We start from the raw sequence: 26404 nt of genomic DNA, 5'->3' as shown, positions 1-26404 counted from the left end.
ATAACAAAAAATATTAAATCATTGAGATGCCTTTACTTCATTAATGAAAGGTGAAGTAAATAAATAAAAATATATAAGCCTATAGGCCTACATTCCAGCATTAGACACTACATTAACACTTCAATGTCTGTATTGCCTTGATCAATTGCCTTATAAATCTTAAGGATAGTTATGATAACATCATTGATATCACACCATCTTCCCTATCACTATCTCCTCATTCCACCTGATGCACTGATAGATGATTTTACGTGGTCACTAATATAATGAATGCATAGTGCCCTAACTACGGTGTGGACAAACATCATTGTCATAACACTACTTAATGACCCTGATGATTACCATCACTAACATGTCAAAATCTGGTTTACCAGAGAGCACTGTTAGTGACACAGTGAGGTTAGAGTTCAGTTAGGAGTAATCTATGCTTCGCACAGCCATCATCACAACTTGTTGGTGACTCTGACAGCGCACTGTGCCATAGGATGCCTGGATGAAAGAGTGAAGGCAGTCTCTGGCAGTCAATGTTGTTACAGTGCCTATTACCAAGAAGTCACTAATGTTACTTCGTTAAAGGATAGGAACATGGTAAGAATGCAATGTTGGCAGTCTGTGTTATTTACAATGAGATGCCAGTTTTCAGTGATCAAGTAAGACATAACATATTTTTCAAACAAAGCAAAAGATTCTTAAACTGGTGATTTGTATGTAACTTTAAAAATTACTATGAAACTTCCTTAAAAGAATAATGTTATGTCCTTATAGTTTAACATGGGTTGCGATTACATATAAGACATTTTATTTTAAAAAAATGCACTACATAACATTCTATGCAGCACAAACATTTCCAGAATCTGTTGTTGTGATTGAAATGTTAGGTTTATAACTTTACTTTGAAGCCATAAAATCTAAATTTAATACTGAAAGGGGTTCCTTCTTAAAAAATATAGTAGTACTAAGGAATACGTCCACAACCAGCAACGCTTGGGTACACTGCAGTGGCATGCACATGATGAGGACAATGCTCTGTTGCTAACATCACACAATGCTACGAACTGCTGATATAGCATTCTTTCTTTACTGGTTTGCATATGTCCTGGCCAGTGACAAAACTCATTGGTCTAACATGTCAAGAGTGCACAGCCTTTCAAAGGAAGTGTGCTCTTACAGAGAGGGGACACTGTTTCGTACCAGACCATTGGTCTAACAGCAAAGACAATGTTTAGGAGTTTTATTGTTCAGTAGTTGGTAATGACTAGAGATGGGAATTTGCCTATTTGCCTATTTTATTCCTCTGTTCAGAAATGCAGGCTTTTGAAATATAAATCCATTTTAGGGTCCTTTAAGCTAGATTTCGTTGGTTTTATTGAGCCTATAAATGCCCATTTCAGGGGTTTGTTCCTATTTGGAAATTGCCTATTTGATGCCTTTTGAATCTATTTTAAAGAAGCCGAGTTTCTTCCAGTGCATTATGTTGTAACTGATGTGCCCAACAGAATAATCTTCTCATTTCTCAAGATCTGTTCACCCCATGAACAAAAATGGGAATTCTCGGAAGTCACCAGAAATAGTTCTTGAGAAATTTCCGTGAGGAGAAACAAGGAAGAATTTGACCTCGAAGCCTTCAACCCCTCCAACCTTCTAAGACATATGCGAGAACCAATCAACGTCGAACTACGCTGTGAAAAAGAAGTGTGCCTGTGGCAATGCCCAAAGAGAAATCACTGGGCGAGTTAGCTGTGTGCTTAGGGGCACGCAGCTGTGAACCTGCATCCGGTAAATAATGGGTTCGAACACCACTGTCAGCAGCCCTGAAGATGGTTTTCCGTGGTTTCCCATTTTCACACCAGGCAAATGCTGGAACTTCTTTTTTTTGCTATTGGCTTTACGTCGCACTGACACAGATAGGTCTTATGGCGACGATGGAACAGGAAAGGGCTAGGACTGGGAAGAAAGCGGCTGTGGCCTTGATTAAGGTACAGCCCCAGCATTTTCCTGGTATGAAAATGGGAAACCACGGAAAACCATCTTCAGGGCTGCCGACAATGGGATTCGAACCCTCTATCTCCCGAATACTGGATACTGGCCGCACTTAAGCGACTGCAGCTATCGAGCTCAGTAATGCTGGAACTATACCTTAATTAAGGCCATGGTCGCTTCCTTCCCATTCCTAGGCCTTTCCCATACCATCGTCACCATAAGACCTACCTGTGTCGACGTGACGTACAAAAAATTGTAACTGGAAAGGAAAATTGTCGAAGCCCTACTGGCTGAAGCGGTGGATCACAGGGGATCCCAATTTCACTACAGATGGAAGGGTAGTCTTCTGCCAAGTTTGCTGTAAGGAGGCAAGTTTGTTTGATCCTTTTATCTTTTTTTTTTGAGACTGAACTACGATCGCACTTCATTGTAGCATTTATAGGCCTATTAATGTACGTATTGTGGAAAGTTGTTTTGTTGCAATGCTGTATTTTTTTTTTTTTGCTAGGGGCTTTACGTCGCACCGACACAGACAGGTCTTATGGCGACGATGGGATAGGAAAGGCCTAGGAGTTGGAAGGAAGCGGCCGTGGCAATGCTGTATTAGTCGTTAACTTTGAATAATTTATATTGCTAAAATGTAAATAATCATTTAATTACTGAACGAGGAGTTAGAAGGCCGGCGGTCTCTTGCCACAGAGTGGATGAAAATTAAAAATCGGTATTTTGAACTCTGATTCATTTCCTGTGAAAATAGAGATTTACAACTGAAATATTTTTTCTTTCTTTCTTAATCTGTTTACCCTCCAGGGAAGGTTTTCCCCTCGGACTCTGCGAAGGATCCCACTTCTACTCTCTCAACGGCAGTGTCCTGGAGCAAGAGTGGGTCGGGTTATACAAGTGGGGAGGAGGACTAGTACCCCACCCAGATAGCCTCGCCTTCTATGCTGAACAGGGGCCTTGTGAAGGCATGGGAAGAATGGAAGGGACAGGCAAAGAAGAGGGAAGGAAGTGGCCGCGTCCTTAAGTTATGTACCATCCCGGCATTTTCCTGAAGAAGTGGGAAATCACTTCGAGGATGGCTGAGTTGGGAATCAAACCCATCCCATCTAGAGTCTTGCTAAATTGTGACAAAAAGTAAGGTTATGGGCGCATGTCACAACAATTTCAAATCACGTGGTTTTCTAATTTTCAACGAGGGTGGCAGCCTTGTGGGTACACATGATGCAGGATCTACTGCAGGCAACAGAACAGAAAATAGTCTTCATGACAGCTGATCAGGCTGACCAAAGCTGGTGAATAGCAACATATAAAATGTTCACAAATCTAAGTGCCTCCATTTTAATTCTTTTATATAAATACTGCTAGGGGCAACTTGGTGAGTCCTTGGCAAGCATATAGGAAGGATCTCTCCTCTATGCTACTAAGGTATTGTTTCAAGTTATTTTTATTATTTTTGCACCCGGTGAACTCAACAGGAAATGGCCAGATTATAACTGAACATTTTTGACGACATATTTCCACGTAAATTACGAATTCTCTTGTTCGTACTTTAAAGTTTTGTACTTCTGGAAACATCACCTCTAACAGTCTTCCTTACTTTTATGAAACAAATGCATGTTTATACTAAGCATTATTGCCAATTAGCCCAGCTGTAGAAATTTAAGATTTAGGAACATTGTAATTTAAGTCAATTTTATTATTTTTCAGATCAAATGTGAAAAGATACCATATAGACCACCATAGAAATACTGCGATGCATTTGTTACGAGTACAGAAAGCTGTGTCAATGCAACTTTTCTACCAGTCCACTATGAACAGCGACCAATAACAATTTTCTATAGACCTGTGCACTGCAATGGTGGGAGCTAATATCCCCCTGCATAAACTGGAACATCTTCAAACTTCAACAAGATGCCGGGAGCAATCATCGAGTTGACCGAACCTCTGGGAAGGTAGCTGCTGTCAGCAAAAATTTCCATAAGAGTCCTGCAGCAGAATCCATGATGGAAAGTGACGGTAAAAGTAGCCAGGGTGCTACGAAGGGAGGTATATGAAGCAGTTGAACTAAAACCAGGTGAAATGATTTCACTGAAGTTTTGTCCAATCACTTCCTATGATGTTGGGAGATCTTTCTCTCAGTACAAACAGGATAACAAGATTGTTATCAGAAAACATTGAAAAGTTGCTTGTTCTAAATTCCTTTTATAGTAATTGAGTGTGTTATTAAATATTTTTTTCATGCATATTTTGTTGCCTATTATACATGTTAGTGCCTATTTTGGCTAATTTAAGAGAAGATAGGCCTGCCTATTTTAAGTGTTTTTAGTGCCTATAATTCTCATCTCTAGTAATGACATCTACCCATGTAGGGAGTAACTAATGCATTTCAGTAAATGGTGGTGGCTCTTGATGCCAGAGGTATTGGAAATGTTGCATGAATTCTGATGTTTTCCTATTAAAGTAAACATATCTCTAAGGCCAGATTCATAGTCCTGTGGCATTGGAAGTGAACACTTCTGCCTCAAACATGTCATCAAAATTTCTATCATCCTACCTTCCATAATTATGAAATTTATACTGATAAGGGAGTTCGCACAAGCTGCGTTATGATTGCAGTGGGGCTGTGGCTCATGTGCGCTGTATAATGTGCAAAACTTGTAAGCCATCGTCATTTAGGCCATGTACATCTTCATGTACAGAGTTCAAAAAATGGGTTGTTAGTGGCACTTGGTAAAAAAAAAATTATGCGGATGAACATGTCCAGAGTACAAAATGCAGGAAACAGAGTTGCTGATAACAGTATGAGCACTTCATAAACACCTAGCTCAAGCAGCCTTCTGAAACACACTTCATTAAATCCATTCTTTCGGTGTTTTAAACTTTCTGGGTCTGAAACAATCCTATCTAGATACTGTTCACTAGTATCTAATAAAGTCTGCGTGGGAGAACAGAACTGATTGTATACAACGTACATCAGCAATGAAATTTAATACTCAATGATGCTGTGAATTGAAGGTTATTCAGGATAATGTGATCTTCCACGTCCGTCAGCACCGCCCTGATCTGAAAAAAAAATACAGCACATCGAGTAGCTGAAGGTACATTGCAGGAGGTATGACCTTTAACATATACATCATGTTGTTAGGTTCGATGGCATCTATATGCATTCTGTACCCATATGTGCTAAGCGAGTCAACCTGCGTTCGGGAAGAAGACATCTTGAAAGAACTACATGAGGATTTGTTTAGTGATTAGGCCAGACTTCAAAGCTACCCAAACCAGATTTTGTAGTTTCAGCACTTTTTGTGATACTTGCACTCCAAACCGACCTTTTGGTTCTTTATAAATCACCTAGATTTTTGGAAACACATATTGACTAGTAACAGATTGTATGGTGTATGAATGAGCTCTCTCTCTCTCTCTCCAGACTGAAATTCTTACTGATTTTGCTCCCTCAAAATGCTAAGTCTGCAAGGAGATAAGCTCTTCTTGTACACCACTTTGATTAATATATATACAGTATATATAATTATTTTGCATGTCATTCATTAATGGTAACATATCATTACAAAACTCATTCTTTATCCCAGGAGTTAGTTGTTACACATTTTGCTGCCAAGATTGCATCACTGTTTGAACCTTACCATCCGTCCATGGACAGATGCAGTGAATCCACTGAATTTAAGGCCTCAAGCTTTAGCCAGGCCCAAGTTCAAAGATCATTGTCATGAACATTTGCACCTAATGTAGATCTCGCGATCCTCTTTTTTTTTTTTTTTTTTTTTTAACGTCGCACCAACACAGATAGGTCTTATGGCGATGTTGGGACAGAAAAGGCCTAGGAATGGGAAGGAAAGGTACAGCCCAGCATTTGCCTGGTGTGAAAATGGGAAACCACAGAAAACCATCTTTTCTGAATAAAACAGAAACTGCTCAAAGTCTCTCATAGTGCAATGGCACTGCCGGTGGCTTGAAGTAGCCTAAGCAGTGGCCTCCATGGTATGCACTAGCCATGTGTCTTGGTACGTGTGCTAGGTACCAACTGACAAGCCCAACCTAGCACACGGGGGTGAAACGCTGGCAACCAGGAATGAGTTAGCTGGAAAATTTATAATGTCCAATAACGGGCCATTTACATTGGTATTATAAATTTACTCATTTGGGACAAATATTTCAGATTCCCTATGGGAGTCAATATCTAAATCATAGTGGTACTACGCGCAAGTAAAAGCGACCCATGGTGTTCCCCGCATAGTGGTACTAATCACAAGGAGTTTCATGGTTCTAATATAATCATTCCTTGGTTGCCCCTTTTAGTCACCTTTTACGACAGGCAGGGGATACAGTTGGTGTATTCTTCGTCTGCGTCCCATACCCACAGGTGTTTGTGTGTTTGGTCCGCGAGAGGTATTTTATCTCCCTCAAGCCCGCCGGCAAGCCAGTTAGGAACCCCCCTATCTGCCACCTGGGACGCGCCACATGGGAGTATCACCTCTCCCCCTGCTATGCTGGCGTAGCAGGTTCGTGGAAATTCGTGTGTACTGACAAATAGTTTTGTAGTAGCCTTAGAGTGTTCATTTTTAATTTAATGTGGTTATTAAACTTTTAGTAGCCTCCGTGGCTCAGGCAGCAGCCTCTCACCGCTGGGTTCCGTGGTTCAAATCCTGGTCACTCCACATGAGATTTGAGTTGGACAAAGCGGAGGCAAGACAGGTTTTTCTCCTGGTACTCTAGTTTTTCCTGTCATAATTCATTCCAGCAACACACTCCAATATCATTGGCCCAGAGGAGTGCGACAGGCTTCAACAGCCGGCACAATTCCTAACCTCGCCGCTAGATGGGGCCTTCACTCATTCCATTCCTGACCCGGTCGAATGACTGGAAACAGGCTGTGGATTTTCATTTTTCATTAAACTTTTAGTGTTTTAAGTGCGTTCAAAATTTGTGCCGTGAACAGGAATTATATCAAGATTCACTACTCGATAAGGTACTGGAGGCTCTTTGTAACGTAAGTACAGTTGCCTAGTGTGAAAGTTTTCACACAATGTATAGCATGCTTTTCACTTTTAAGACTTTTCAGATAATAACAGTGTATAACAAAAATTAAATAATGTATTTGATTTACCTGAATAATACAGAAACCTGTCCAAATCAGAAAAAATGTTTGAACCCGACCACTTCCGTCTTTAACAGGTTTCACAGTAGTCCTAATAATAATAATAATAATAATAATAATAATAATAATAATAATAATAATAATAATAATAATAACAATATTGTTACTGGCTTTACGTCCCACTAACTACTTTTACGGTTTTCAGAGACACCGAGGTGCTGAAATTTAGTTGTGCAGGAGTTCTTTAACGTGCCAGTAAATCTGCTGACATGAGGCTGACATATTTGAGGTAGATGTCATAGCTGATGTATGTCTTGCACAATATACAATTGCATTTATGAACTGCATTGAAGCTCAATTGTTTTGTTTTTCCAGAATCCTGAAATGCAATGACCCCCATTGCTGTTTCCAGTTGAATATCATCCCACTTCTTCCTCTTCTGAGGACTTGGCAGAAAATCAGACAACAGGTTTCCATCAATAATATCTCTTCATCAGGCTTTGGATTGTCATAAGTTTCTTCTAGCAGATATTCTTCTTCATATTCACATTCTCAATGTATTCTATTGTATGTTTGTTACATAGGTTACATCCATCTATTGCCTCAATGTCTTCAATCATGATTATTAGGAATTCAGTAGTGTGTGCTGTAACTACTGTAGATTTTCCAGAAGGTAGCCCAGTACACAAGATTAATGGAGTAAAAGGGGTATGAACCACGTTCAGGTATCAAATCGACTCTTTAAATGTCTGAACTCATAGTGGACAGCTCAGGGACAGCATCTGATTTCCATGTTATGTAGTGATAGTTAATCTGTGTTTCAGATCTTACCAAGCTGGTTCTATTTTCAAGTGGGGCATTTGGGCCTAAACACACAGACTACAATCTTCACACAAACTACCATGATGGAAAAATGCAAGTCAGATGATACTATCTCAGCTGGTTCAATCTGGGGCAATCAAATTCTGGTCTAAGGAGGGCATCAGATTCTGGCAACCCTGCACCATCATGTCAGGATTAGATGGAGGATCCTTCATCCTGCAAGTTGCGAGTGGAGAAGTAGTATTACTGGGGCACCTTTAATATGAACCCCTCCTTAGAGTTGGCAAACAAATGGAACTTGTTAAAGAACTGGACGAATACCAAATAAAACTTCTGGCAGTCCAAGAAACAACATTCAAATTGGAAGAAGTGTCTAAGATGGGCAACTACAGAATAATGAAGGGTCTACCAGCCATCAGGGAGAAAAGAATTGGTAAGAAGAGACAAGAACGTTCTTTGGGGACAAGTCTACGACAGACTTGATTCAAGGTCCATATCCTCAAGGCTTTCAATACTAACCCCTAAAAGCAGAAACAAATCTTATACGATCCTCAATGCCCATGCTCCAATGAGATAACAAAAAGAATCCTGATAAAGTAGAAGAATTTCGATCCCTACTTGAAAAAGAATTAAGTAACCAACTATCAAGTAAAAATTCTAATGGGTGTCTTCAATGCAAAGACTGAGAAATTGAGATTCTTATTCACAATGGTAATAAAATATAATCAGTAGAATAAACAGCAAGGAAGATGGAAACAGCCTTTAAACCGTGTCATAATACTTACAGGTCCAGAATGAAAACCTTCCAAGTTAAACTGAGTCACTGCTGTACAGTAGTCAGACCATTCTACACTGTTGAAACACTAGCAAAAATAAAATGTTCCACAACTGAGAAAAAGGAAAAGAAGTTTCTCAGGAAAATTCTAGGACCGAGGAAAGTGTTTGTTTTATATTCCACCAGGGAACTTCTCCATTATAATGGTACGCCCCATGCCTCCAGCTAGTCATAATTTAATTGCGTAGTTGGCAGATCCTCTTGCCTATGGCTATTCAAATGATGTTACCCAAAGTGGTTGTCGAAGTCATAATAGAGTTGGGGAGTTTTCATTATAATAGCAGAACCCTTTGTCTACTGCCTGCCATAATTAATTTGGGAAGTTTTCATAATAATGGCAGGCCCCCATTTCCTACTGCCAGACACAATCGAGTTGGGGTGTTTTCATGATAATGGCAGGCCCCCTTGCCCACTGCCGGTCACACTCGACTTGGGGAGTTCCCATTATAATGGCAGGCTCCACTGTTTACAGCCTATCACAACTGAATTCTACTGTTGTTCAAATTATATTGTCCAAGGTGGTTGTTGAAGGTCAAATTGTTTAATAAAACTTCCTTGTTAACTACATTTTTGTTCAACCCTTCTAAACAAACATCCTAACTTATACACACCACTGTGGTTCAAGCGAAGGCCATCTGAGCAAAGATCCATATCTCCTACCCACCCATTAGCATCTACAAATCTCACTCCAAATTTCCAACATACCCATTCCATAGTCTCATTTATATCCCCAATTACCCTTCAGTCAGTATCTCAGTGATAAAAATCTTGGCTTAAGCTTCTTCCATGCTCAATATTACAGGAAATTGTTCTATCCATCTGGATAAATCTGCTTGCCTTATGTTATTGGTACCAACGTGGAAAATTACCACCTTCTTCTTATCGTCCTGCCTTATGTTATTGGTACCAACATGGAAAATTACCACCTTCTTTTTATCGTCCTCCCTCCCTTCTGTTTTCCTCAACATCTGCCTTAACCTAATTACTGGATAACACTCAACCCGGGTTCTCTTTCCTCCATGCATTTTCTCCACATGCCTGACAATTGAATCACCCATGACCAGAGCCTCAACCCCACTCTCCACATTTGATCCCTTCCTCTCCTGGTCTCCCCTAACTTCCCTGATGCCTGCAATACCCACTCCACTTAGTATAGATACTAAGAGCATGTTAGTGCCCTGAAATACAACAGATTTTTGGCCATGGGACAGCACATGGGTGATACTAACCATAAGTTCACTAATATCAACCAAGACATGAAAATTAAAGCCTCCTGCTCAATATTACAGGAATTTTTTTAATCAATCTGGAACAGTTTTTCAATCCTAAATTCAATCTAAATGAAATTTCAGAGAAAGCAAACATTTTATTTGACCTTTTAATTCCTATCTTTAGTAATCATGTCTCAGATAAAAATAATTCTTTCTTTTTATAACCTCTTTAAATTCCCCTCTCAGCAGCAGTCTTTCTTTCTGCATCCTTCAGCCTCACCTTAGACACCCCTTTCCTCCTCCCCTCCCTTCCCTTCTTTATCCCCCTCCCCTCCTCTTCCTATCTCCTTTCTTTCCACTGCCTGCTTCCTACAATAGGTCAGTGCTGGTTTCCATGACCTGCCTCCTTCCTTCAGCATGTCAGTGGGTGTTCCACATCAGACATTAGATATACTGTACATTTCACTATAGAGGTGAGTCTCATAAATAACATTTATCACCTTTCAAATTTATTTCCTGTTTGTTTATTCATTCCTAATTCTGGCTATCATTTACATATTTTACTTCATTGCCTCAGGTCCTAACTCTACTTAAAAACATCATATTATGACGAGAAGATCACAAGCATAATTTTTGTTTTATAGGCCTATGCATTTTAATGTTCCTAGGGCTGAAGACTAAACATACATACACAATATTTCCGCAACACTGCCTTTGTCTTGTATACATATGTTTTACTTATCACATAATCTGTTCAATTTTATTTTGGCTGAAGATAGTAAGTAAGTAAGTAAGTAATTCGTCTTTATTCGTGGCGAAGTTAGGGCTCAAGGCCCTCTCTTACACTTAACCACTAAGTGACAAACTAATCCCAACGCTGATGTACAGTACGGTAATATTATTTTCGAGATATATTGTATTGAGATATATTGTATTTATTTCTTACACCATGACCTTATCGGACTGAAAAGTGCTTATACCTGTTGCCATTGTGAAGCACGAATTTCATCACAGGATTTGTACTATGAAGGACTAAACTGAATTAAAGATGTTTATACAGTCCTTATAGTGCTCAGTGAGACAGATATCACTCAATAATAATAGTAATAATAATGTCTGTATCTGCTGGGTCATCAACCCAGAGGCTGGGTGGATCCACAAATAGCACCACCAAAAGCTATGCAGTTATAGGGAAACCACAAAAATCAATGGCAGCGCCAAGATGAGGCTACTAGGCAAGATGAGGAATGAGGTACCTTGCCATTGCTTTCCTCACTGGGCCAGACAGAGGTACTGTAGCACGACTAACCCTATGAACAACACCTTTCATAACACTTGGACGCACTGGTTGTGCTGCGAATGCCATTACTTAGCACCAATAATACTCCAGCAGTGTCCATATTGTCAAGCCATGGATGAGCCTGGGACTTCAGTGGAAGCTACACATTGCTCTGGCCTGTGCCAAAGGAAGGATGCAAAATAAAATTTAAGTAATACTAATAATAATAATAATAATAATAATAATAATAATAATAATAATAATAATAATAATAATAATAATAATAATAATAATAATAACAACAACTCTGTCTGCAGCAATTACTCGGTGGATTGAGCTCAGTAGTCGCTGTTTCCAGTCCCAAGCCCGGATGAAAGAGGAGGGTAAAAGGAATTCAGTTTAGAACATCTAAAAGCACCCTTGAACTTCATCAAATCACCAGCTGCCATATGGACTAACAACCCTTACGACGAGAGTGAACTGAATTGATAATCAGCGACTCACTCGCCCTGGGCTCATCCCCGCCATGCAAAATCAACCACAAACTTAGCATGATGGAAACACAAGCGACAATGTAACTATCTCAGGCCTCAGCTGAGAATAGTGAAGGCAAACCTGGTCATTCGGATTCTGGGGGACCAAGACATTATGCCGGAAAGAGTCAGAGCTTCCCAAAACTCCTCAAACCCACATCAAAGCAATTCATTGGTACACTCAATGTTCAAACTCCGACCAAAACAAGGAAACTCAAGATGCTGATCGACACCTGCGATAGATTAGGAATTCAAATTCTTGCAGTACAGGAAACACGATTTTGTGCTTGTGATCACTTTGATTCTAGTGGATATCACATCTACAAGGCAAAACCTGCAATCAAACTAAGAACTAGTAATCTACATACGCTAGGCACTGCATTTCTAGTACACAACAGTATCCAGAACTATGTGATAGACTTCACATCTCCGTTGGAACACCTCTACCTACTCACAGTTAAATGTGCCAATAAGTCATACACACTGGTAAATACAAATGCCCAGTTAATAATGATCCTGTCAAAAAAATACTAAAATACGAAGGTAATCAAAAAAAAAGGTCTCCTATTTTTTATGAATACACAGACCTGTTTATTTCTACAATGATTCACATCATTTTACAGTTTGAACATTTATTTTAACTACATAATCACCATTTCGGTCGATGCATTTCTGTACAAGCTGTGACAGTTTTTGTATGCTTATGTTACACCAGCTTGCCACCATGCTATTCAGGAAGTTGTGAACCTCATCTTTCACCTTGTCGTTGGTGCTGAATCACTTTCCAGCCAAATGTTCTTTCAACTAAGTGAACAAGTGACAGTCACTGGGTGCCAACTCGGGACTATAGGGTAGGTGGGTGATGATGTTCCACTGAAACTGTTGCAGGAGAGCAACGTTTGCTGGGCGATGTGTGGGCGAGCGTTGTCATAGAGAATGTTTACGCCCTTGCTCAACATTCCTCTTCTCTGGTTCTGAATTGCCCCTTTGAGTTTTTTCAGGGTCTCACAGTACCTGTCAGCATTAATTGTGGTCCCACAGGGCATAAAGTCGACCAACAATACCCCTTTTTGATTCCAATACACAGTTGCCATGACTTTACCGGCAGACTGTGTTTGCTTGAATCCACGCACAACTCGCCATACCCTTCCGTCAATTGGCGATGGATTTCAATTGGTTCAGTACCTTATGCATTAAAAAACCAAATAACTGCATGCACTTCACACTCTGCAGTAACGTCCAATAGAAGCTCCATTCTCAACGGCTGCCAAGACTGAGTACCTCAGTGCGGCGTGCACATGTTTATATGTGAGCACGGGAAACACTCTTCACAATATTGTGACCAACAGCCACACCAACAGAGTTCTGTATTTATAAAAAAATAGGAGACTTTATTTTTGGGATTACCCTCGGAGTTGGTCCATTATTGGACATTATAAATTTTCCAGCTAACTCATTCCTAGGGCCAGCGTTTCACCCCAGTGTGCTAAACTGGGCTCATCAGTTGGTAAATAGCACACCTACCAAGAAGCATGGCTAGTGTACACCGTGGAAGCCACTGCGTAGGCTACCTGGAGCCACCGGCAGTGCCAATGCACTATGAGAGATTTTGTCTAAATTTCGAAAATTGATGCCTGCCTGGCCATCAGATGATATAGATGTTGATTCCCTCAACATCTATAAATATAAAAAATAAAAAACAGCAAAATCGAGAAGTTCTGGTCACAACTTGAACAGGCACTCATTAAGATCCCTCAACACCATGTCAAGGTCCACCTCGGTGATTTCAGTGCTCAAATTGGCAAAGAACGGAAATATCACATATCACTGGAAATTTTTTGGCACATAAAAAAACAAATGCCAATGGACATCGCTTGATCAATGTATGTAGAATGGCCAACCTCCAACTAATGTCCATACACGTCAAACCACTGCAGAAAATGACCACATGGAAATCACCAATCAACCACATCGGGGAATATCAAATCAATCATGTAGCAATAACCAGGAAATTCTTTCCAGAAATCATGAATGTGAGGGTGCGCAAGGGTTACATGGACCAGCATCTCTCTCAGATCAAAGTCTGCTTCATACCAAATCGAAAGAAATACTGAAAATCTAAATTCTTTCGCACAGATCTGGAATACTTAAAAAGAACATTGTCAGGAATTTGAACAATCACTGGAGACAAACAAACAAACATGGGAAGAACTTTGTGAGACCATCCAAACAATCATCAAAGAAACTCTGCCCACCACCATGGAAACGGAAACACAGATGGTGTACTTCAGACTGTGACAGAGCACTGGAATCCCGCATCAAAGCCTGGACAACTTGGCACAGCCACCAAACACCAGAGAATTGGAAGAACTTTCCAGAAACACAGAAGGAAACATCCAAAACAAGCAGACATATTAACCCTTAAATGCGCGATTTATTATTTCTTTCAAATATTATTGTTTTCATTCCGAAAGTAATACATTATGAAAAAAATATTTTTAAAATATTTATGTAAAAAACAATTTTTTAAAATTTATCTGGATCAGTAAAATGTTAAGTTTTGAATGTTTTACACACCAGAACATGCAAAACTGTACGATTACTGTAGATACGGCAACACTTCAGAAATGAATGCACACTAGTAAACTCGTAAATCAGATATAAAAAGCAAGTAGGCCTACATTTTCCTTTGAACATATGCAATGCAGCATATTTAAGGGTTAAATCCTCATATCATCACAGAAGATTGGAGGAAATCGACAGGAATTTCAAAAGGAACAATATGCAAAATTTTTACGAGACGTTCAGGGAAGAACTAGCAAACTTCAATGCACCCAGTCATTGCTTCTGCCGCCCTGATGGAACACTTGAGACTAATACAAAGGCCAATAATAGTGAAATCCTGAATCAGTTCTTCGAGAAGCTACACAACAGTGAACCACTTACAGAAAGACTCCAATTTCATGCAACTACTCCAAACCACCTACACACGAGGAGATACAAAACATCTTATTACATCTTAAAAGCAACAAAGCACCAGGGGAAGGTGGCTTAATCGCCAAAATGATCAAGATTGGAGGGGAACTCATGGTTGATAAACTACAAAGCATCATTGCAAATATACGGGAAACTGGCATCATACCATCAGATTGGAAAACCACTTTCATTCACCCACTACACAAAAAGGGTGACAAGACTGATCCAATCAATTATCAAAGTATTTGACTTCTATCAATCATCTACAAACTGCTCTCACGTGCCCTCCTCACCAGGTTGGGAGCAAGAGACAGAACATTTAATCGGTGAATACCAGGCAGGCTTCCGACCCCTTCGAATCATACACAGAACAGATCTGGAACCTCAAGGATACTGCCTACAACACTGCCAGTCGAACTGCACAGTCACCATTTTCGTAGACTTTAAAAAAGCATACGAGTCTATTGACTGCATCATCCTGTTCAATATTCTGCATGAATGTGGGGTGGATAGCAAAACAACTGCGTTAATTGAACAGACTTTGAAAGACACAACCTCTAAAGTAAAATCTTGGCTGAAATCTCCAAACCTTTTCAAATCAGAACAGGAGTAAGACAAGGTGATGGGGTGTCGCCACTCTTGTTTAATTTGGTACCAGATAAGATTATAAAACCTGGAAGGAGGAAGTACCTGGAATAAGTATGGAAACTAAGGTAAGAGAATCAACATAAAGTGCTTTGCCTTTGCTGACAACCTAGCAATAATTACCTGGACTCATCAGAAAGCCAGATATGCCATCGAGGATCTTCACAAAATCGCCAACAAGACCACCCTCCAAAACTCTTACGAGAAAACACAATACATGGACTCCAAGAACCAAAGCCTGACATCACTTGGAACCAAATATGGCAACATCACATAAGTTAAGCACTTCAAGTACTTAGGTGAAATTATCGGGAACACTGAAGGTGATAAAAAGCTAATATAACATGTGCAGAAAAATTACGTAAAACCTACACAATCATTTAAAATATGTACAATAAGAAATCGCTTTCCACCTAAGCCAAACTCTGACACTACCACACAGTTGTTCTCCCAGAAGCACTCTCAGCAACTGAGACGTCATCCTTAACCATCAACATCAAGGACATAGAGAAAATAGAACAGCAGATACTCAGGAAGATATTTGGACCCAAGATTCAAGACGGTATCTGGATGCGTGAAAGCTCAGAAGAACTGTATTCTATGACTGAGCGATTCTCCTCAGTTGCATGGAAGAGGCACAAGAAATTTTACGGACACTTGGCACAAACGGATGACTCCCGACTGACCAAAAAAATCTTTTTCATCATTAAGGGAACCCGTCAAACCAAATTACACTGGTTGGCAGACACTCAAAGCGACCTTGCAGAAATTAACATTGACCCACTGGCAACTACACGGACCACATTCAGACAAAAAAAATCAATTCACATAAGTTCACATCCAAGAACCCAACAGCCAGAAACGTGAAACTCAAAAATGCTTTGACACAAGGAAGAAGACAAGCCCATAGTGAAAGGATGAGGAAGTTTTGGGAAGATAATAATAACAAGAAGTCCAGTGCTAAATAATGGTTCTACGTGCTCAATAATAATAATAATAATAATAATAATAATAATAATAATAATAATAATAATAATAATAATAATAATAATAATAAGTCATTGCAATAAGCTCAGACCTCTCTCATTAAACAAGCAAAGATTGGCTCAAAAAAATTATATAAAGACTGACCATGAAAAACTTAAAACAAGGAAGAATTTCAATAACTGTTGCAGGAATGAAAAACTGAGACATGGATGGACTTCCAGAATAACACTGTAGAAACTGCACAAGGAATAGCTCTATTAAGAAGAAAACGCAAGCACAGTTGGTGGACCATGGCCTGTGATAAGGCTATTGATCAAAGAAAACAGCCTACAAACTATGGTGTGCAGATAAAATGGAAGATAAATTTAGCACTTACAAAGAAGTGCAGAAACAAACAGCCAAAACTATCTGACAAGCAAAAGAAAACCAAATCGTGGAAGAAATCCAGGCCACTGATTCCAAATTTAAGAGGAATAATAGCAGAAATTTTTACTGGACCTTCAAACAGCAGTTGAACAGCTATCAAGCACCAAGTCTGAGCTTTAGGAAAGAAGATGGGGAAACTGACAGTGAATAATAAAGAAAAACTGCGACATTCTGGCCAACTATTTTGAGAAACTGGTTAACAGCGAAAACCCCATGGATAAATGGCCAAAAGTGTCTTCAAAACAAAGAAATAAAAATTAAGTTCCACCAAATTGGGAAGAAATTCAAAAGATAGTTGTGGAATTAACAATATAGCCTCTGGAGAAGACTCAACAACAGCAGAGAGGCTCATTAGTGGTGGTGAAATCACAAGCAAAATGTTAAGCCTAGAAATGGAAACATATTTTTTTTACAAGTTGTTGCACCGACACAGATAGGTCTTATGGCAATGATGGGACAGGAAAGGGCTAGGAGTAGAAAGGAAGCAGCCGTGGCCTTAATTAAGGTACAGCCCCAGCATTTGCCTGGTGTGAAAATGGGAAGAGCTCGGTGGCAACTCTGGAAAACGGGAAGGATACCTGATGATTGGAAAATGGCACTGATTCACCCTTTACTACAAGAATCCAGTCACGAATACACAACAATAGATAAAGATCTTAAGATCTTGCATTATTAGCAAAAAGGCACCTTGCTCAACATTCTCGAGAGCATCCACATCGATATACATCAGTTTATGAACCCCCCTTATAATTTTAATGAAATTAACGAAAAAAAGAACATTCTACTTGAAACATTCATTCCATATATTTGTCAGTTCTTCTATAATAAAAAAAAAAACCCCTGCCTCCATCTCTCCAACTCAACACCACTCCTTACTCCCCCCTCTCCCCACCAGCCCTGCACCCCTCCCCTTCCCCTCCACTCCTCCCATCCTTTCCAACACAGCTGAGCCAACAATAGACATGATCAGTGAGAAAGAGACCGTTAAATTTGAGAAGGTCAGGCCGTTCGAGGGGACAACTATTTAATAAGTAAGTTTAAAGTTTTCTTCACACTTATTACCTATTTACTTATTAGCCCAACTTTCTCATACAATCTTATTTTTTCCATTGCAGACTTGAACTTCAGTGGCAGATTCCACTATGTGTCACATACATTTTACCTGTCATTTGTTATCTTCTCCAACATAGTTTCTCAAGTTTTCGCTGCCCTCTTAACTATTTGTGATGGTGACTCAATGAAGACAGACTGTCATTTTAAAATTTAGTACAGTGAATTTGTCCTCGTTTTTTTAAATTGTAGCACACTGCATGTTTTAGACTAAGAGATCCACAACCTCATCATAATCACTTAATGTTTTAATTTTGTCATGTCTCATTTGTTTTCATTCTTTTTTCATTATGTTTTAACACATTTTTAGCATCAAATATGTAAATAACATTTTTTTCACTGAAGATGGTTCAAACAAGTTGAAATATGTATGCCTATTATTACTCCATCTAATGATGGAGATGTGTATGTACTGAATAGGAGGGCATATTAAATTTCCTTTGTTAAGTTCACCCTCTACACAAGAAAAGGGAAAGAACTGATGTCAACAATTACCTTGGTATTTCCATTTTTTTACCAGATACATAAGTACTATCTAAAGCACTTCAAAATAGGCTAGTGGAGCATATAGATCACCAACTTGATGAATACCAAGGGGGATTTAGGTAAGGAAGATCATGTGTTAAACAAATAAGGTATGGTGCCTGGAAAGCGTACTGGAAAGTTGCATCTCAAAGGATGTAGTAGTAATCTTTGCGGAGTACTAAGTTACTTGACATATTAGCATAATCTGAAAACAAAAGGCATCATGAGAGAAACCTTAACACACACACTGTCAAAAGTGAAATTCATGGGAGAATTTTCTAAATTGTTTGAAATACAAACTGGAGTCAGACAGGGTGATGGGTTATCACCAGTTCTCTTCAACTGTGTGTTTGGGAAAGTTATCTGCGAATGGGAAGGATAACTTTCCAAGAAAGTTTTTTTTTTTCTGTTTGCTTAACGTCGCACCGACACAGATAGGTCTTATGGCGACGATGGGAGAGGAAAGGCCTAGGAATTGGAAGGAAGCGGCCGTGGCCTTAATTAAGGTACAGCCTCAGCATTTACCTGGTGTGAAAATGGGAAACCACGGAAAATCGTCATCAGGGCTGCCGACAGTGGGATTCAAACGCACTATCTCCCGGATGTGAGCTCACAGCTGCACGCTCCTAACCGCACGGCCAACTCGCCCGGTAAGAAAGGTTTGTTAAACTACACTTGCTACAAAAAGTATTGGCACACCCCATGTTCTTGTACTATTGGGAGCAATGAATGACAATGTGACATGCAAGATATACACGTAGACAGAGATATGGTAGATACACAATATTACGTACGATATTATGCAGGGACACGAGCAACGAGCGATTTCGAAAGGAAAATACACTATTAGAAGAGCCAAATAATTACTGGAACAGTGGAGCCCTCGTATGCCTCGGTGGTGGAAACAGCATGGAACACAAGGTCATATGTCTGTATCATCACTAAGGCTTGTTTACCAGTCAGTCTGACGGTAAATGCGGTAGTGCTCAGTACTGTCCACATGGGACCAAAGAAAGGATCCGTCATTCGAGAGAACATTGTGTTACTACACTCACAAGGTAGACGTTACTGAGAGATCGGTAGAATGCTTACCATCAGCTTCTCCACTATTACACACAAATATAAGGAGCCTGGATCTACAGAAAACAAAGTCAGATCAGGTCCCCCACGGAAACTCACACGAGAGAGATGGTGCATTGTACGTTTAGTCCAAAAATATTCGACAAGAAGTGCTGCCTTGTTAGCTGCCGACGTCGCCACATCTTACAAGACAGTAAGTGCACAGACAGTACGGAATGTCTTGCATAGCGCCGATATAGGCCTATATGGTAGATCCCCATGAAATTTACCATATATCTGGGAGGTAAATAGGAAGAAATGCCTTGCGTTTGCCAGGAATATTGTGGAAAACTGCTGGAATTCTGGGACACTGTCATATTCTCAGATGAGTCGAAGTTCAACCTATTTGGTTCTGATGAACGGAAGAAAGTGTGGCGAAAACCTAACACCGAATTACACCAACATGACAGTGCCAACAGAAAAGCATCGTGGTGGACATGTTATTGTTTGAGGGTTCATGGCATCCTCAGGAGTTGGAATGCTGGCCTTTATTGAAGGACATATGGATCAGTACAAATACATTGGTGTGTTGCGGGATAATTTATCCAACAGTGTATAAATACTCGGCCTGGATGGGGTCTTCCATTTCCAACAGGAATTATCCCAAACACACTGCTTTAAGAACTTGAGAATGGTTACTGTATAATGCTCCCAGACGACTTTGTACTCCACCATAGAGCCCCGATTTGAATCCCATCGAGCATTTGTGGGATAATGAATCCCATCCAGCATTTGTGGGATAATCTTGGAAGAGAAAAGGCCAAGCACCGCCCGTCTGGTAAAGAACTAAAGGGAGTTCTACAAGATAGATGGTCGGCAATTGCACCTGAAACGAGGAAATTGGTGCATTCAATGCCGGAACTTCTGGAGGCTGTCATTCATGCTAATGGCTTGCATACACGATACTGAAACGTACGCATGAACATCTACAATTTTTAGTAGTATACTGTGCCAATACTTGTTTTTCAGTGTTAAGGTGGATGTCCTTGTGTAACTACATACTTCTTTTGTGTTATTGCTGTGATGGCAGTGCATTGTATAGGTAGTTTGGTAGTACATGGCGTATGGCTTTTAGTGCCGGGAGTGTCCGAGGACATGTTCGGCTCGCCAGGTGCAGGTCTTTTGATTTGACACCCGAAAGCAACCTCCGTGTCGTGATGAGGATGAAGTGATGATGAAGACGACACACACACCCAGCCCTCGTGCCAGAGAAATTAACCAATTAAGGTTAAAATTCCTGACCCTGCCAGGAATCGAACCCAGGACCCCAATGACCAAAGGCCAGCACGCTAACCATTTAGCTATGGAGCCGGACTACATTATATTAAGAACTAGGCCTACACATGTTATTTTCTTTCAAGCTTCCTGTATACACATATTTTGGGGAAACATAGGGTGTGCCAATACATTTTGTAGCAAGTGTTAGTAAGTTACACATTCAAGGATTAAAGAGCAGTAGGCCTATCAAGAACACATGCCTAGCTTTTGCTGATGGCCTAACAATCTTGTCCAGAAACATCAACACAGCTATAGATCAGATAATCTACTTAAGGAACAAGCAGGAAAGGCAAGGCTCCAGATTTCCTTTGAGAAAACGAAGTTCCTGACAAACATTAAAACTGCACCCCATCACCCAGAGACAAGGTATGGTAGGGCAGAGAGTTGAGAGCTTCAGATACCTTGGTGAGATTGTCAAAATGAAAACATGTGAAAAGGAAGCCAACAACAGCAGGCGAGGAAAGATGCTTACTGATTTTTGTAGAACTCACAACCTTTATAAACAGAAAAGCAATTTCATTACAAGTGAAGATAGGACACTACAGCACTGTGATTAAAACAGAATATCTATATGTCAGCGAGTGCCTCCAAATGACTGGGAAGGCTAGTCTAGGAGATGCTGAGAAGGTTGAGAGAAAAATTCTTTGCAAGATAATAGCTCCAAAAAATGTAAATAGACAATATAGGTTAAGGAACATGAACTGTATCGGGAAACTGAACGACTGATGGATACTGTTAGGAAAAGAAATTCTATGGACATTTGTTTAGAATGGATGGAAAGCAAATGACAAAACAAATTTTTCAGATACTTGATAGTAGACCTAAAGTTTCTGACAAGTGGTTCCAGGAGGTGAGGAAGGACTTCAACAAGGCTGGACTAAGGCGAGAGGACATCTCAAATCGAGTACAGTATCTGTTACAAATTAACAACTACAAGGGCTACAATGAAGAACAAAAGCAGAACAGTAGTTGTCGATGGAAAGACACTAGGCTGCCAAGGAAAGAATGTACCGGTAGCAAATCTGGGCAACAAAACAAGACTTCAAAAAATGTGTAGGCCTAATAGTTATTTGACATGGCCTTTACTGGCCCTAAAAAGAAAATAATAATAATAATAAAAGGTCATTAACAAACCTTTGGTTAACCGAGTGAGTGGCTGCATGGTTTGGGTCACGTAGCTGTCGACTTACATTCGGAAGATAAGAGGGGTTTGAACCCCACTGTCAGCAGCCCTGAAGATTGTTTTCCATGGTTTCAGATTTTCAAACCAGGTATCGTGGACAAAGAGAGAAAAACATATTACAAGCCTAAGAAACATTAAAACATATATGTAACTTACAGGCCCTATATATAAGACAGGTTCACCCTTTTCACAAGGCCCTCCACATTTCTGTGGGAAACAATATAATAATATAAGAAGTGCGCACAAGTGTGCATAACGAAAGAATATATCATATCTTACAAGAGGAACTGATTGAGTTTGCTCTTCTTCCTTTTATTTTTTTTATTTTTTAAAAACAGTTACCAATATGATATCTGTCACACAACAGGTTGCAGAGATCACATGTAGGCCTATTCCCACTGACATTCATGGAATATTGTTCTACATATATTGTGTAATCCAATTTTCAAATGACGAAGGTCTTGTTTGGGTCCTATCCATAACCGATCTACCACTGCACTTGAGCTGAAAAACTCTGATCATTTTCTTCCCTCTTCTTTCTTGTATAATGTCTGCCCAGTTATCCAAAAAGGGGAGCGAGAATCTTACTAATATATCTTCCATAAGGAATGTTTCTCTTGCGAGTTCATATAATAATCTCAATGGGGTGCATATTTGCATAGACCTAGTGCTATCTTTAAGAAACAGGTCTTAATTTTCTCTAGCGTCATGAGGTCCTTTACACTGAGACTTTGCCAGATGATTTCTATACCATAACACAGGGTCAGAATGGTTTTAGCCTCGAAGAATTTTACGACACAAGACAGATTTAGGATTTTGAGGTCCTTGATACTGAACATTCCCTTGGTCACTGCAATGGCTCTCTCCATAAAGGTATCCTAAACCTTGTTGTTGGTTCCAGTGTTACCTCCAGGTACCGATACCTGCAGGAGTTCACAATTTTCACTTTGTTCTACATATAATAATCCATCTTCTTCTGACCTTTCTCACCTTTTCTGAACACTATTTTGACTGTTTTCTCCTGGATTACTTCCATTTTATTTTGGTCCGACAGGTTTATAAAGAGGTTAAGTTTTCTTTGGAGATGGTTTCTGTTTGTTGAGCCAAAGGCCATGTCACCGGCATAGATATAAAGTGATGATGTAGGGTAGACATATTTGTGTAATGTCAGATGTGATGATGTTGAAGAGAACTGGGCAAAGGGAGACACCCTATAAGAATCCTCTTGTTAGAGCAATTTCTTTTGACGATGTGACTGAGTTATCAATCCTATCTATGCCGTCAAAAGCTCTAGTATAATCTATAAAGATTACGAACTTCTGTTTTGGTATACGAAGAGATTTGAGGCAGGAGCACCCTTTTCTGATGCTAAATTGTTGTTCAGGGATCTGAGTGTCTGCAACTTGAGTGACTCTTTTAGTTAGAACAGTGGTTAGCAGTTTAAATGAATTGTTTTCCAAAGCTATGCCTTTATATGAGTTTGGATCATACCTTGCACCTTTGTCTTTGTAGAGTAGGCTCTAATTTAATTCTTGACAATCACCATATTTTTTTGTTAATGAGAACTCTAAAAAATTACGCTGTTATCTTTCAATCGTAAACAACGGACCAAATAACCATAAATCAATGTTCCAATTATAAAGAGTTATTTCTATCTTCATGTCACTCCAATAAAATATGACAGCATATAGCAAACACATGCCCACATTGATGAAACGAAAAGATATCAACAAAGTACAAAATATTTCTACAGGAGAAGATAACTTATATTATTAAATATTATTTTCGTGTCAGCCTCGGGTTTTCATTCCTCAGCAAATAATTTCATCTCACAAGAGAGTCATTATTGGAAATGCATTAGTACCACCACATATTTCACACTTCATATCATTTTTTTTAAGCAGAGACGAAATAAAAGTTTACCCAGGACTTCAGATAAGTCTTATAGGTTATATACTTCCTACATCAAGTAGGAACTACATTTATTTACCTGTTAATGATATGATGGACGAGATGACAAGGTATCATGAATTACTTGCAAAGGTTCAATCCGCACAGCAACTGTCTTACCACTAGAGATCAACAAAAATCCTAAACATATTAATTTGCACACACCCAACTGTCATTCATTAAATGGACACACATAACCAAGGAGTATGCATTAACGAGAAATAACAACAAGAGACTATCGAACTCAAAGAAGTCCTAAGGAAAGATCACAAACGAGAATTACGGCTTAATCCTAAGAATATAAAGAAAGATGAAACACATAATTGATTCCAGAAACGTACGACCAAAATAATAGACTATACAGCAACGAGCTAGAATAACATAGAGGGGCTGTAACCTGACATCAGCGCTCCCTGCTTGAAGCAAGTTGATAAGGGGCACCGCCGTCTTGATCCTCTTATCGAGACGGCGGTGATAAGGGGTAGCCATGTTAACGGTTGTCAAAACAAAGCGAATTGGCGCGAGAGCATATGTTGAGGTGACAGGGAGATCGTGCTTGCCAATTTAATTCCCTAAGTTTTAAGAAGTGAAAACATAGATTCTCGCTTTCAAGAATGCCAGCCGTAAGCTCAGCGAATGGTTGTACTAATCGGAGTAATAAAACCAAGGATATATCGTACTTTAAGTAAGTATTACTGAATTATAGCCGAGATTCCTTTTTGTAATTTCTGTTTGTAATTAAATCCATTTTATTGTTTACTTAGCGAAAGTACGGATAGCCACGGTAATTATTTGTCGAATTTTGTTTCAGATTTCGTTTAAAGAACAAGGAATTAACCGAACAATGCGTTATGAGGGCGAAAAGAGATAAATGGTATCCCATTCAATTCAGTTGCTTATGCTCTGTACATTTCCAGCCCTATTTAATTTTCATTCACATTTACAAATAAAGGAAATGGAGCGCCCACCACCAAGAAAACGTAACCACAAAAAATCACTTATTTCGTTCAAACGTACACCAAGTATGATAAATACAGCATTTTACTGCTATTTTTGAAATGTATACAGCCTTTATTGTAGATGTCTGTTGCCTTGGTTTTTAAAACTATGCCACACTTCATAATGGACAATTTTCAAGCTTACCTTTCAGCTAGTAATCCCAGTATGATATGGTAATGGGAGAAACATGATATCCCCCTATATTATAATAAATAATTACACTAAACGATTATTGTGGTAAAGTATTCATGGGCCACCTCTGTGGTGCACTGGTTAGCGTGAGCAGCTGCCACCCCTGGAAGCCCGGGTTCGATTCCCAGCTCCGCCACGAAATTTGAAAAGGGGCACGAGGGCTGTAACGGGATTCTATCAGCCTGGGGAGGTCAACTGAGTAGAAGTGGGTTCGACTCCCACCTCAGCCATCCTCGAAGTGATTTTCCGTGGTTTCCCACTTCTCCTCCAGGCAAATGCCGGGATGATATCTAACTTAAAGCCACGGCCGCTTCCTTCTCTCCCCCACAAGGCCCCTGTTCAGCATAGCAGGTGCAGCCCTCCCTCACAGTTGTATCCCCCGACCCAATGTCTCACGCTCCAGAACACTGTCCTTGAGGTGGTAGAGGTGGGATCCGTCGCTGAGTCCGTGGGAAAAACCAACCCGGGAGGGTAAACAGATTAACAAAGGAACACAGTACTCATGAGGATGCAGTAATTTTAAAAATATGAACAGAATGAGGTTGTAACCTATTGTAGGTTCCTATGATTTTAAGGTTTCCTGTTATAAATATTTATGTCCATCGTTTTTATTCTAATTTATGCTTAACCACAACAGCCAAGCAAGGTAACGCTCTTGTTCCGATTTCGAGGCCTATGCGTATGTCACTGTGCGTTGATTTCGAACTACCCTACAATCAACTGATCGTGATGTTGGCCTCGTGCCGCAATATGATGAAGTGGCGGTGTTCGCGACGTTCATTCTATTAGGTTCACCCAGGCAGCGCTTCCGCCTCTCTATGTTATTCTAGCTCGTTGCTATACAGTAATATAGAAATAAAATGACGTATGGCTTTTAGTGCCGGGAGTGTCGGAGGACATGTTCGGCTTGTCAGATACAGGTCTTTTTTCATTTGACGCCCGTAGGCGACCTTTGCGTCGTGATGGGGATGAAATGATAATGAAGACAACACACACACCCAGGCCCCGTGCCGAGAATGGAACCCGGGACCCCTGTGACCAAAGGCCAGCACGCTAACCATTTAGCCATGGAGCCGGACTATAATATAGAATGCATACTATATAGTATATTTGGTACGGCCTGGCTTTAAGCGCTCAGTGCACAGGAAAAGTATACTAACATCCACAATTTTATCTTACGCCGGTACCGGTACCTACGTTAGGTCAAAACAAGTCAGACAACATTAACTAATTTC

General features: G+C 39.8%; 1 protein-coding gene across 4 annotated transcripts in view; it reads right to left on the bottom strand.

Moving 5' to 3' along the window:
• Window positions 1–24204, bottom strand: part of Vti1b (Vesicle transport through interaction with t-SNAREs 1b) — a 48117-nt gene extending 23913 nt beyond the window's left edge. For 3 of the 4 annotated variants that reach the window (XR_010858574.2, XM_067137001.2, XM_067137002.2), the window contains exon 1: window positions 24019–24204. The gene's annotated coding sequence lies outside the window, so the exon portion shown is untranslated. The remainder of the gene's footprint in view (window positions 1–24018) is intronic. The other variant, XM_067137000.2, reaches the window with a different exon arrangement.
• Between the last annotated feature and the right edge of the window lie 2200 nt (window positions 24205–26404).

Source organism: Anabrus simplex, chromosome 1 (genome assembly GCF_040414725.1).
Source record: "Anabrus simplex isolate iqAnaSimp1 chromosome 1, ASM4041472v1, whole genome shotgun sequence".
Taxonomy (NCBI): Eukaryota; Metazoa; Arthropoda; class Insecta; order Orthoptera; family Tettigoniidae; genus Anabrus; species Anabrus simplex.
This window is presented reverse-complemented; position numbering and strand designations above follow the sequence as displayed.